This window comes from Amblyomma americanum, chromosome 1 (genome assembly GCF_052857255.1).
Source record: "Amblyomma americanum isolate KBUSLIRL-KWMA chromosome 1, ASM5285725v1, whole genome shotgun sequence".
NCBI lineage: Eukaryota > Metazoa > Arthropoda > Arachnida > Ixodida > Ixodidae > Amblyomma > Amblyomma americanum.
The window spans coordinates 223,067,851-223,080,793 of record NC_135497.1 but is presented as its reverse complement, the minus strand read 5'-3'; positions in this window follow the sequence as shown (position 1 = coordinate 223,080,793).

Sequence of the window (12,943 nt, the reverse complement as noted above, 5' to 3'; positions counted from 1 at the left end):
CGGGAGCGGAACTTCCTGACCCGGCGGAGCTGCGCGGCTTATTGGCCGCGGCCATGGCAGCTGCCTGATGCCCGGTAGAATCTAACCAATAGCCATTTGAGCATGAAAAGGTCGCCGGGAAGGGCTCGCCAAATTTCGCGCGTGATTGTGGGTCCCCTGCTGTGTGTAGAAATGTATTATTTAGCTCAGGTTTTCACGATATCACAATATTTTCATTAAGCGAGTTGATGTGCTCTCTTCGGACGGTGTTTCAGAGCCCCCTTAATATTTTTTTCTAATTTTTATTTACTCACAACATTGTGGGCAGGTTGTGATGACGTCTCAAGGTCACGTGTCCTCTATCCACCAATCGGCGAATTTCGCCTCGGACGTCGCCGGGACCTGGTGCGACGGCAACTGTCATGTTTCCGCAGTAAAAGGAAAAAAAGTGCGGGGCAAAATCTCTCCTCAAAGGCCTGCCACAGGAAAACGTCGCCTCAGCAATGCGCCCCCGGGAAACCTGAAAGGCACGGAGGGCGGAAAGTAAGCACAGTGTAGTGATACCGAAAACGAACGCACCCCAAGCAGCAGAGGGGATGAAGAAGAAATGCCGGGGTGCAGCCAGTTTTGTTGCAATACCATCCGCCAAGGGCAGGGAAGGGGATGGATGAGGCGGAAAAAAGTTTTTATAAAAAATATGAAACAGTAAATATGAAAAATCAGAACCTTAGAAAGGCAAGAACAGGACCCCATAGTCACAACATCAACAAAATTGGTGGGGACACTTCGGATCCGCCTTAAGAGTATGACGCGATATCGTTATTCTGTTTATGTCCATATCAGTGGCGTAGCCAGAAATTTTGGTCGAGGAGGGCTCCGGTTGCAGCGCGCCCTCCTGCTTATATAATCTGTAGAGGGATCAAATACACTAATCATAATTGCATTGCCATTGCCAATGATATTGCGTAATAAATGCTGCAAATTCTTGAACTCTAGGCAGTGTAGAGGCGAGTAAAATAAGTATTCTTCATAAAAGAATATATTCGTATGTCCCAAAACTGTGGCAGAAATACTAACTGATATCATTGCTTCCATCTTTTTTGTCTTGTATTTAGTAAGTAAAGAAAATGCCTCATGAATTTTAGAACTATATCAGTTGGAAACCAGCAATGTAGCGCATGTCAGTGATGTGAATAATCATGTTGAGGACAAATATTTGAACAAATCTTTGTCATTCAAAAACCTTGTTTACAATTTTGTACATATGCAATGGCCAGGAAAAATCTTAGTGACACTGTCCTTGGTTCCAGTGTATTGCGCAGGCGCAGCTGCCACCGGCCGAGTATTTTAAGTAATTGCACCGAAATTATAGTCGCAACAGAGATCACATATAAAAAGCAGGAATTCTGGTAAATATACACTAGAAACGCGGAGATAGGATGGAATACTACAAATGCAAAGATACAGCTTGAGAAAGGGCAAAAAAGCGTCGCTGGAAACAAAGTTCGCTCCATGTATACACAAAACATGGCAAGAATATATTTAAATAAACGTATATTCTCTAATAAATCTACATACCTAAGTTAAAGTTGCCATATATAATATGTCAAACAAACCAAATAAACATGTTGCGCAATCACAGATAGTAACCTTTATGCATAAAATGATAGAGTATCCTGCAAAAAAACTATGATCGCAGAATTCGTGATATGTATTTGAGCCATGCTATGGAGGCGACAGCACCATATGGATAGAATAATAAAGGAAGAATGCAGAAATCAATACGAAAATGTGTGTTTTCCCTGCCTGCAAAATGGCAGCAATCATTCTGCACAGAAAATTAAAGAAAGGTATTGGTCTGGTTCAAAAAAGAGGTAAAAGCAGGTAGATGAAAAAAAGGAAAGAAAAGGACACACGAAAGCCACTGATGATGCGACAAGTTAAACTACAAAATATCCGAGAGTTTTTGTTGGGAAACGCCTTGTGGGCCAGGTTTACGTGTACTAGCCAGGCTCTCAATGAGCAATGTCGGTCATATTGGTTAATGATGTCGTCGTAATTTTCGTATTCGCTTGATAACTTTGATCATGATGCTGTTACAATAAACGCCGAAAATTTGCGGTTTTAAAGGCTAATGAATGGTCATACGTTTTCCTAACTGCGCGTCTATAAACCTGAAGGAACAGAGCTTTTTACTTGCATTGGTTTTGCTGCTTCGCTATGTAAAGGACAGAGTTGATGAGAAATTTATTTCCATAAAGTTTAATAATACTAATAATTGGTTTTGGGGGAATGGAAATGGCGCAGTATCTGTTTCATATATCGTTGGACACCTGAACCGCGCCGTAAGGGAAGGGATAAAGGAGGGAGTGAAAGAAGATAGGAAGAAGAGGTGCCGTAGTGGAGGGCTCCGGAATAATTTCGACCACCTGGGGATCTTTAACGTGCACTGACATCGCGCAGCACACGGGCGCCTTAGCGTTTTTCCTCCATAAAGTTTCGGAATTGAAATCCATGCGCTCCGTAGATACCGCGCGCGGCCGTCGCGAGATGTCGCGACGAGCCTGCTTGTCATCGAAACGCCCTTGAAAACTCGGATGGGGCTCCTTGCATTATGTGACTCCAGGTGCATGGAGTTAATGGCCACGAAATTCAGCCCGAGTTCGCAATGTTCGCGCCTAAATGCCTTTTCGAGCATGAAAAAGACGCTCTAGACAAAATCCAGCATGAATTCCAGCGCCGGTAGTTGTTTTGATCGGCGGTGCACTACAGTATGAAAAAATTGCGAGAGGGGGGGGGGGGGGGGAATGAAGACCCAAAAGCCACCCCTCTGGCTAGCTACGCCCCTGGCCCATATGTGCGGAATTGAGCATTCTATACTTTTAATTCATAGTTCGCTATGAGTCCTTCCTCACACCACTCCTGTCGCAGCTGTGCAGCGGTTAAGCGATGCGCCACTGCCCTGAGATATGGCATGGTACTGCCACCGGTGGGTCTTGTGCGACCAATGTTGCTGTTCCCGGGCAGCTCTCGCGACCAGTTATTAATTGCACCGCTACCTGCGACGGTGGCCAGTTTGATCACAATCCAGTGGGCATGGTTGTGATGGCGTCACAAGGTCACGTAACCTAGGCCCCCCACCTAGGTTGCTTCTCCGCAGATTTGTCACTCAACGTCGTCGTCGCCGACGACGACCCAGGATATTTGCAGAACCGGAGCCTTAACGCTGTCGCCTTAATAAAGAAGGAAAAAACAGCGCACGGAAGACGGGAACAGAAGGGAAAACGCAGCTCGATGACCATAACCGTTAGCAGAAAGCTACGCCTTTTCTCTTTAAATGGGCTCTGAAAATGGTTCTCAGTTATGTTGTGGTATGCCTAGGGTGTTAAATGACGCCGCTTCACAAATATCATCCAGCAAGAATTTTTTCAAGGCGCTTTGAGGAAACTGAGTTACCTGTAGTTAAAATTTAGTTTTCTGCGTTTTCACACCTTTCTGTTACCTCTCGTCACTTTTGCATATTGAAATGTAAGCGCTCCTCCCCCGGAAACACCCACTCGGCTCTCCGCCGGCTGTCGACGCGCGCGGGAGTTCCCCGGGGTGCGGAGCTTCCGGCCGCAGCCTTGGTAGCTGCGTGACGCCAGAAATAGCTGGCACGGCGAACCAATGACAGCTCTCAGCTGCTGACGCAATGAGCACTGCATGACGTTTTGCGCGAGGATTCGGGCGAAAGCCCAGCACCGCTGGTCGCCCCGAGTCGTAGAAGCGCGAACTTTTAAAACTACAACCTTTCTACGGAAAGTTCCGAGGCTGAGTCCTCAGGGCGACGGCGTCGCAGTACTTCACGCATGTGTTGGAGCACGCGGATATAAAACTACTGATTCACTGTCTGCCCTTGTGGGACGAACTCGTGGTGTATGACACCTCTGGAATCGAAAAAAACTATCAGCATCGTCTTTGTTTTGGTCTTCTGTCGCCTCACCTTTCACGACGCTGGAGAGCTTGTGGACCGCCATTTGGTGCTCTGCCTCTTTGAGGATCGTATTGAAAACACCATGTTTCGTGTTCAGCAATGATGCTGTCTACGAATGCAGCATCCTTCTCTGCCTCAGAGAGCAAATCAGCGCTCACTGATGCCCGCGTGTCCTTCTGGTCCTGTGTGAGGGAGCGCGGCACAAGTCTGGCATTCAGCTTTCCTTTCCCGAAGTTGTCACGCAAAATTTGGTGGCATGTTTTCTTACTAATGTCGAGAGCATCTGTTAGCATGCGGACTGTAGTGGTGTGGTCTTGCTGTACGACTTCCCTGATCCGAGCCTCGTTGTTTTTGTTCGGTGAGGTTGTAGGGCGCCCCTATCTTGCGTCGTCTTCCACCGACGTTCTCCCCGAAACGAACCTATTGTGCCACTCGAAAACTAACGCCCGCGATAATGTCTCGTTGCTCTAAGCGTCACAAAGAAGCTCATACGTCTGTGCGGCTGTCTTGCGAAGCTTCACACAGAATTTTATGTTTACACTCTGTTCGAGGTGGACGTCCAGCTCTCCACATTCACTCACAGTAGGATGCGCAGAAGACTAGTGACAAATTATTTTTTCTACATGCGGTGTCATCTAGAGGCTGTCGCAGCAATTAACATAAATAGCTCAGGTTAGCCCGAAAAGATGGCGCTACACATACGCAGACCATTAGGGTGCCTCGATGCCAGCCACGGGTGGAGACAACTTAAGCGACGCCGCGATATTGAATCACAACTGGCCTCTCCCACGTACCCTGAAATGTTCGACTAGTAGCCCAGTGTAGCTCTCGCTGCAAAAGGCCGTTCAAGTTAAAGCACTTTGAAGCGCGCCGAGAGCATGAACAGCGCCGTTACAAATGCTAGCGCCGCTGATCCCGTGTGATTCAATGTGATTCAATAAGGTGGTTGTCTCCACCCCTTCGGCGCTGGAATGGAGGCACCCTAGCAGAACATAGTGTTCCTCTAAATGCTCCCGCAAATGCTCCCTGCGGGAGCATTTACAGGAGGAGGAGGAGGAAAAATCTTTTCTTGCTCTATTAAGCAGAGGTGTTAGCGGCTTCCGGATGTCTTCATCCCTTGGGCTGAAGTCCCGCCGCCGCTAGAGGCGCAACAGCCCTACCGCTGGCTCCACGCCTGCATCTGCGGCGGCGGGTGGTTTTTGCCTGCTTTCGCGCTGTAGCCCGCTGGTTCATGTGAGCGCAGCACCGAAATCAACGAAAGCAAAATGCAGAAGTTTAAGCTGCGTATCTTCAACACAGTGCACTTGTGCACAAATTCTTCGTCACAAACTTTGCTCGATGAAAACATTTAAAATGAGGGATCATACTCACATTTCTCAGACCTATGTCGAGCATTTGTGGCTTTAAATCCAGAAGGAAATACTCTCATCACTTCCTCGCGTATGTCTCATGGTCCGTCATTAAATGACAAGTTAATGCTAAGGGGAAAAGAACGAAATTGTTCCGCTCGTCCCATGAAAATGTACTGTATCGAGGAAAATATTCTCTACGACGCGTGAGCCGTAAATCCGAGAGCGCCCTAGCTGGTGCCTTGAGCCGATACTTGCAAAGTTGAAAGTCAGACTCATGTACACCAACGTTGAACTGTCAAATAAACTGATTGCTGGGAGATGTATATAGTACATAATTACTCCGATATCGCTTTTCGCCCGTCCGGAATGCACTCATTTTCACCCTCATATTCATCACAACTTTCTCGGACGACATGCCTGTATCGATAGCTCGAACGATTGATAATTACTAATATGCGAGCAAGTGTCAAGAAGTATTGTAATGCATTGTTCCGTGCTCGAAGCCAATGGCACGCGGCCTTTCCGCTTTTGTTGTAAAACGAGAGGCCACCAGATTTCTCTGGAATGACAGTAGCCGCGCACATGTCTCTCTTCATCTTCAAAATTTTGATAAGCGCATTAGGCGTCTAATGTTTCAAGTTCCTTGTCACCTTTCAATTTTGTTTTATCGCTGCGTCGCCTGTTTGAGGACACGAGTTCGCCCAATAAACAATTTTCGACTTGGACGCAAGCTTCCTCGTCATCGTTCACAGATATTGACGCGTAATGAGTATCGCAATTTCAGAGAGAATGTATGTCCAGTGGTTGACTTCGGCTACCATAAAGAGCACCATTTTTTTGTTTCCGGGGTGTCCTGAAGCTGCCTAAAAAATGTTTTAAATATCTTTGCGAAAGATCTCAGATTATGCAGTAGAATGTGCCCATTAATCTCTTTAATTCGGAGACTTTTATTAAGATGTAAGCATCGCAAATGTACCTTTTTATTTCCTTACATTGTAAGCAAAGCCTGCTGGTATAACGCGCATTGCTGTGAGTTTTAGTGGAGCTCCTTTAGGTTGCTGAAAACTTCTTTTTGGGGCGCAACTTTGTTTCCTGAATGATGTGAGGAAAGTTTGTGCCCTCGGGAGTTTTGTCGAAAGCGATGACGAGGTTACAGAGATGCAGGGGAATAATGCGAAGTTTTTATATTCATCGCCTCTCAGATAAGTCTGTTCGCTCGTAAAGGCCTATTATATTGACAGAACGCAGTTCCGTACTAATTTTGCTTTGCTGGCAAATGATGTTTGCACTTACTGTCAACAACTGACTTAATGTTTGCGTCAGACTTCAAAATGTTGTTCCAAGACGAGATCTTGGACGTCGCGTGCGTGCAATGTGCTCTTACCCTGCGGCCAGGTTTGGGTTAATTCTATACCCGTGTCTTTCGCGAATGGCATGATTCGTTTTCCTGGAGAGCACCATGAATCTTGCTAACGCCGTCGTTGTGCAAAATTAAAGCAGCTGCGCTTGAAATTTCAGGACCTATATGTACGCTGCAGAATCTTTTACTCTCTGAAACCTTCCATCCAAGTATTACATGTCGCATATCATTCTACAGACTCATAAAGAACCTGCCTGAAGACGAACTATGTAAGCTGATAGCCATGCTTTTTAGCCAAATATAAGGGCAGAATGTGTTGACGTCTGTGCTCGAAGCATACGTTCGATCATACACAGTCGCACTGAAGGAAAGAGCGCGCAAACGTTAATCTGTTGTTTTGGGATTTCTCCCATGGCGAAGGGGCTGACTACGCGGTCTTTGCGTAAAGCGTAAGAGGTAAAATATGAAGGCTTGACGGTTACCACTGGCGCGGGCCGAACTGGGAGCGCGCGCGCGCGTTCTCCTTCCGCGTCAACGGCGGTTGCAGCGGCGGAGCGGTGGCGCAGTTGCGACCCCACCGAGGTGCGGCGGGAGGCGGAAACAGACGAAGGCCGTAATGGGGTCTGCATGTTTGCAAACAAAGGTGGTGGCGCTGCAGTCGCTAGCGGGCTCGCGGTAGGCAAGAGGCCAGGGAGTGGCGTCGCGGAGAGGTGTTGAGCGCGGGTTTTCAAGCCTTGTAGGCGCGTTTCCAGTTCCTGCGAATCACAACAGCGGTTGATGCTTTCAATTTAGTAACTTCTCCAAGTACACGGACTCTCGCTGGCTACATACGGCGTGTTCAGAGAAATAGTTCTCCACTGTGCATTGTATAGGTATATGGTTAGTGGAAAACAGAGAGCGTTTCTGTCGTTGATTTACACGCGCGGCATTGAATAAAATATAAAAAATGACACTGTGCACTGGCTGTAATAGTTTTACTTCGAGACAGTAGAGAGGGGAAGCGCTGGCGTTGTTTCAGCGGTACAGACATGCTCTCACCGTTACCGTTAGTTGGCACACGTGTCGCGAAGTACGAAGAGTGGGGACAGCGTCAGGTGCCCGATCTCCTGTTTCACGAGTAAGCGCTGTTTCTGGCCGCAAGATCACGAAAAAGCCAGGCCGAATTCTCCCCTTGCTAAACTGGTCAATTTGGTGACTTTTTTAAATTCTGGAATTATTTTCTTCCCAGGCACTCGGGTCTTCTAATTCGGGACCAAAATTGTAGCAAAATGTTCAGTTCAAATTTTAAAAAAATACGCTTTTTAGATGTGTGGGCGTCCAAACCTGCGAGGTGGCTGCGCTTCTGATGGTCCTGGAGTGCATGAAGCGAATTCCGCAGAATTTCGACGATGGCCCACCACCATCTTAATATTACGAGGAATAGAGATCACAGGTTTCGTTGATTTCAGTGCCGCATTTCTTTGACCACAGCGAAAGCGAAGAAGCCATGAATAGTGAATAAACTTGAAGGTTCGTTTTCTGACTTTTCATATTATCTGCGAATGGTATCACTCATCCCTTTGTAATTTCTTAACGAATGAAAATAGAATGATACTATCTGTTGCGAGCGATTGCTGAGAGGTTGATGAGTGTAACAAATGTCTCGTTTTTTTTTCCTACGCGTGCAATAGTATGTTAGTTATTATTGTAAGAAAGATTTTCATGTGACTATGCACGCATAAGTACAGAACATGTAAAAAAAAAGAACTAGTAGCGCCAACATACAGAACGGCTTAGTGAACATGCTGGCATAACAAATGGCCCACTTCCTATTTAATTATTCAAGACCCGGGTGTAACCTGACGAGGCTGTCAACTATAATTACGCAAGAACTGTACCAGGCATAGCTGAAAATAAAACGCATTACTGAAATTAACATAGCAGTTTCATATTTGCACCAAATTTGTTTAAATATCTCATGCATAAATAATGAAAACACTTTTGTTTGCCGCGTCCCCTCTGAATCACTCTACGTGTATCTGTTAGCAGCCCGCCTGCGGCCGCTTCCTTCCAAACAAGCTTCGCGATCATGTACTACCTCACGAAACAGATTATGACACATGCATGATGCAATGAAAAAGCATGTGGGCTTTAGCACACTTAAAGTACCCTATTCTAAGCATGCCAACGTGACCGCGCAAGATTGACATAACTTACCAGACTTCTTTCTACTCGAATCAAATAATTATGCCTGCCATATTAGAAATTGTTTGAAGTGAATATTAAATACCATAAAACGTGCCTGTTACACGTTCGTATAACTTTTACACCCGTTGAAACATGATGTGCTATCAACAAAATAACGCATTCCTTGGTGGCGAGTGAAGCTGCCGGCGCCCTTTGCACACCGGCTCAAGGAGATAAATACGTGCGCAGCTACATATGTGCTTTTTTTTTCCTTGTGAAATTTTAAGCGTAGTGCGGTGAAGTTCAGGCGAATGAGCAGAGCGACTTCCCTGCAACGAAGCACTCTGACTGACAGCTCCGATCGACACCCAGACTTCGCGCTTTACTACCACGGGCCATTTCCTGATGTGGTATTTATCTGAGATAAAGCAATCAAGAATAATGTAATTTTATTTTTTATGCTACTACAGGGATCGAACGATGACGCAACTGGTCAGTAGGTGGTACCCAAACTACGGCGGATATTGCGTCGCGGCGAAGCTCCGTGGCGTGATTTTGGACTTCCGGGTCATTCATGCGGTTTCGTTTGTATAGGCATTGCTTGTAGTCGTGCGGTTTGGACCTTTCTTTCCTTAATACCAACGCTCACATCGCTAAAAAAATGGTGTTGCGCGCTGCCTCAAACTGCAGCAACTTCACTGCAACGGAATGCAACGTGTTCCGAGTGCCACCAAGTTGTGAACGGCGAAAACAGTACGCCGTTGCGATCCGCTGGCAGACTGAATGCTACGAGCTCCACGGACAACCGTTGGCTTTGCTTAGAGCATTTTGTTGGTGTCAAACGTTTGAGAGCGTTGTGGGAGTTTGACAATTCGGTCAAGTGGGCTGTTTTCTGTCTTTGAGGAGCACCAATATATCTCTCGGGCAACTTCGGCCACAGCCGGTCTCGCATGACGGCGACAGAACAGCGCGGTCGTAGCTGTGCAGGTATGTGCTATTCGGCCCGCGTCACTACAGCTCGACAAGATGTTAAAGGACAGAATGGTTTATCCCTCAGAAGTTTGTGCTGCATGCGAGTTGCTGGAATTCAAAGCTAACACACTTCAGGCCTATGCGATCACAACTGTCAGCTGCCGAAACGGCGATACCGGCCGCGGCGGGGTCCCGTTGCCTGACATTGCTGGTCGCAGTATATGTTTACGAGCACTTTTAGGATTTATAAATTGTTATATAAGAATATATTTCTAACTTCATGCCCAAAGCGAAACACATGTTCTCACCAGCAGACCAGTAAACATGTGCACGCAGCAGGTATGGAAAAATTATAAGCGAGCTCTTACATTAAAGTTCCTCGTTTGCTTAGACCAGCATATTACAGTTATGTGTCTTCGTTTCTGTGTGCGAAGAGGGAGGGTGTCCGACAAGGTGATCGCATTGCAAAGTGATAAGTATTATTCACCACTGTGGCTGTAAGTTATGAGAAGATTCACTTCAGGATAACCGAACTTAAAAAAATATACCAGGTAGCCAACAGTCTAGCTGTTTATCACCTTTCATTGTACAGCACGTAGGAGAATTGACATCTGAGACAAATTTTATAATACTGAACTGTCGCTGCGCAGCAAAGCATCATTTGAAAACTGTCTAGGTGCTGAACATGCATGCGAAGTAGATAAATGGCTGCGTGTCTAGCTTACGTGTGATGCATTGCATACTTACATGTCGGAATATTGTATTGACTGGTTGACTTATTGATTGAGAGCGACGTTGGTGATTTCACGAAGTGCAGAGTGCTGCAAGGATAGCAGAGGCTGGTCTGGTGGTTGGACGGGTCAATTATCCGTAAGCATAAAGAGTAATAAACATGATAAAATTGCTAGCTTTATAAGTTCAAGGAACACATTGTGTTCACAGACATTCCACATTTTTTTTGGTATCACCAGTGTCATATATATAGGGACGGTTTTCCAAAGTCAGTTAACATACAAGCTGTGCCGCGGGGTTCACGCCAAAGCTAGAACTGCGTTGAGAATGCCTTTCGTTCAACATTGCAGAAGACTTGTTCAAAGCAACTTGTAGAAAATGCTGAAATGAACTGTGATCAAGCTTCTGTGCGTGCTGAAAATGCCAAAGCATGATTTTTTACGCTCTACGTGATATTTATTATAATTTACTATTTTCGCTCACATCTCCTCCATTAAACTCATTTAATACATGCTGTGCAGTATAAAATTTGCCTGCAAAAGTTTTTGCAAGTCAAAAGTTATATCAGACGTAATTACCCACATGACAAGAAGAGCTTTCAGCTAACAGGAACAGCCGATTAACTTTGTAATTTTGCAGTTCAAGCGCTACCTATGTGAAGAGTTAGCCCTGTTTTTGGCTGCGGTCTGCTTTGTCTTTGTGCTTGACTTCGTTTATGTTGTGTGCCTGTAGCGAAACTGTGCAGCAGGCTTTGCTGCTAAGGCTTTGGCTTGAGGTTTCAATTCATAAAAACAAAAGGCAAGCTAATCTACTGCCCAGCTGATTGTGTTATTGCTTGCCTACCTTACCTTGAACACTTTGCATACGATGCATCCGTTTTATATTTCCACATTTCTATAGATATGCATCAACAGCTGAGGTGCCCGCCATTGGGGATATCTGTCCGTACATTGGCTGGTGGTTCTTCTTCGACTAGCCTCTGAGCACTAAGTTCACGACAGCAAAATGGCTACAGGCTCTCCTCTGCCTTGATGGGAAGCCGCACTGATTTACTTTCTGAAGGTTGTGAAAATTAAAGAGATGCCATAAAACAAAGCATTTATTTTAGCACTTCTTTTTCACCTACATAGTGCAGAAACCAGCATTGGGGAAATCAAGCACAGGAATTCCTAACATTCTGAGCTGCAAGTTATATGTAAATGGCATGTAATGTCCCACACCACCATGCAGGACGTGAAAACCATTGCCATGTATAACTATGCGTGGTTAATTTTGTGTCTGAGTGAGGTTCTTATGCACGTACCAAAGCCTCAGTAAACGGGTGCACCTCTCTCAGCGCTAGATAGCTGCTATGTCACTTGCCTATCCATACCCTTAACGCACATTAGTAGAGGTTTTCAGCCACAAAGTCTCGGTGTATTCACGGTGGAATTCGTACTGGCAGAAAGAATGCAGTAGGGCTGAAAATGCAATACATTTGTCACGCAGTAGCATTTTTGCATTACAGACGAACTGAAATTCAGTTGCTTGAGACAGTTGTCATGCATGCAGCTTGTGCTGTAATTATTCCTTAAGCCATAGGAAATATTCGAGAAAAGCAGTTGAGCTGACAAGAACATTAATCGACAGCAAACAGATTCTGCACATTTGCTAAGGTTGTGAAGCAATGTTAAGTACAGACTTTTGGGAGGAGCTCAACACGCCGATTGTGCCAGTTTTAGCACAGCAACTAAACCCCGGTCTACATTGCTTGCAGGCAACGACAGCCCCGTTGCTACCGCGTGGCAAGAAGCCATTACAGCTCCGATGCAGTGCACGTGAGAGCTTTGTAAAGGCTAGAAAGTCTAAATGATATTGTAAATTGCATGGTGTTACATCTATAAGCGATACATTGGCAATGAGGGACGCCGTAGTGAAAGGCTCCGGATTAGTTTGGACGGCTTCTATAGCACAGCACGGGGGCGCCTTTCGCGCTTCGCCTCCTTCGAAACGCGGCCGCCGCGTCCCGGACATAACGGGTCCTCCGATTCGGTCGCCGAGTGCCCTAACCGGCAGGCCGCCGCGGCTGGTGTAGAAAAAGCACCACAAGTACTCCGAGGATTTGCAAGATGCCAGCTCTTCGCCGTCGCAGCCACTCTGCTACAATGTGCGCCGCGTTTTTATGGAGGCGAAAAGCTAAAGCGCCAGTGTGCTTTGCTATATCAGTGCACGTTAAAGATCCCCAGGTGGTCGAAATTATTCTGGAGCCCTCCACTACGGCACCTCTTTCTTCCTTTCTTATTTCACTCCCTCCTTTATCCCTTCCCTTACGGCGCGGTTCAGGTGTCCGACGATATATGAGACGGATACTGCGCCATTTCGTTTCCCCCCAAAACAATTATTATTAGTAATAACCGCCGACCGGAGCCG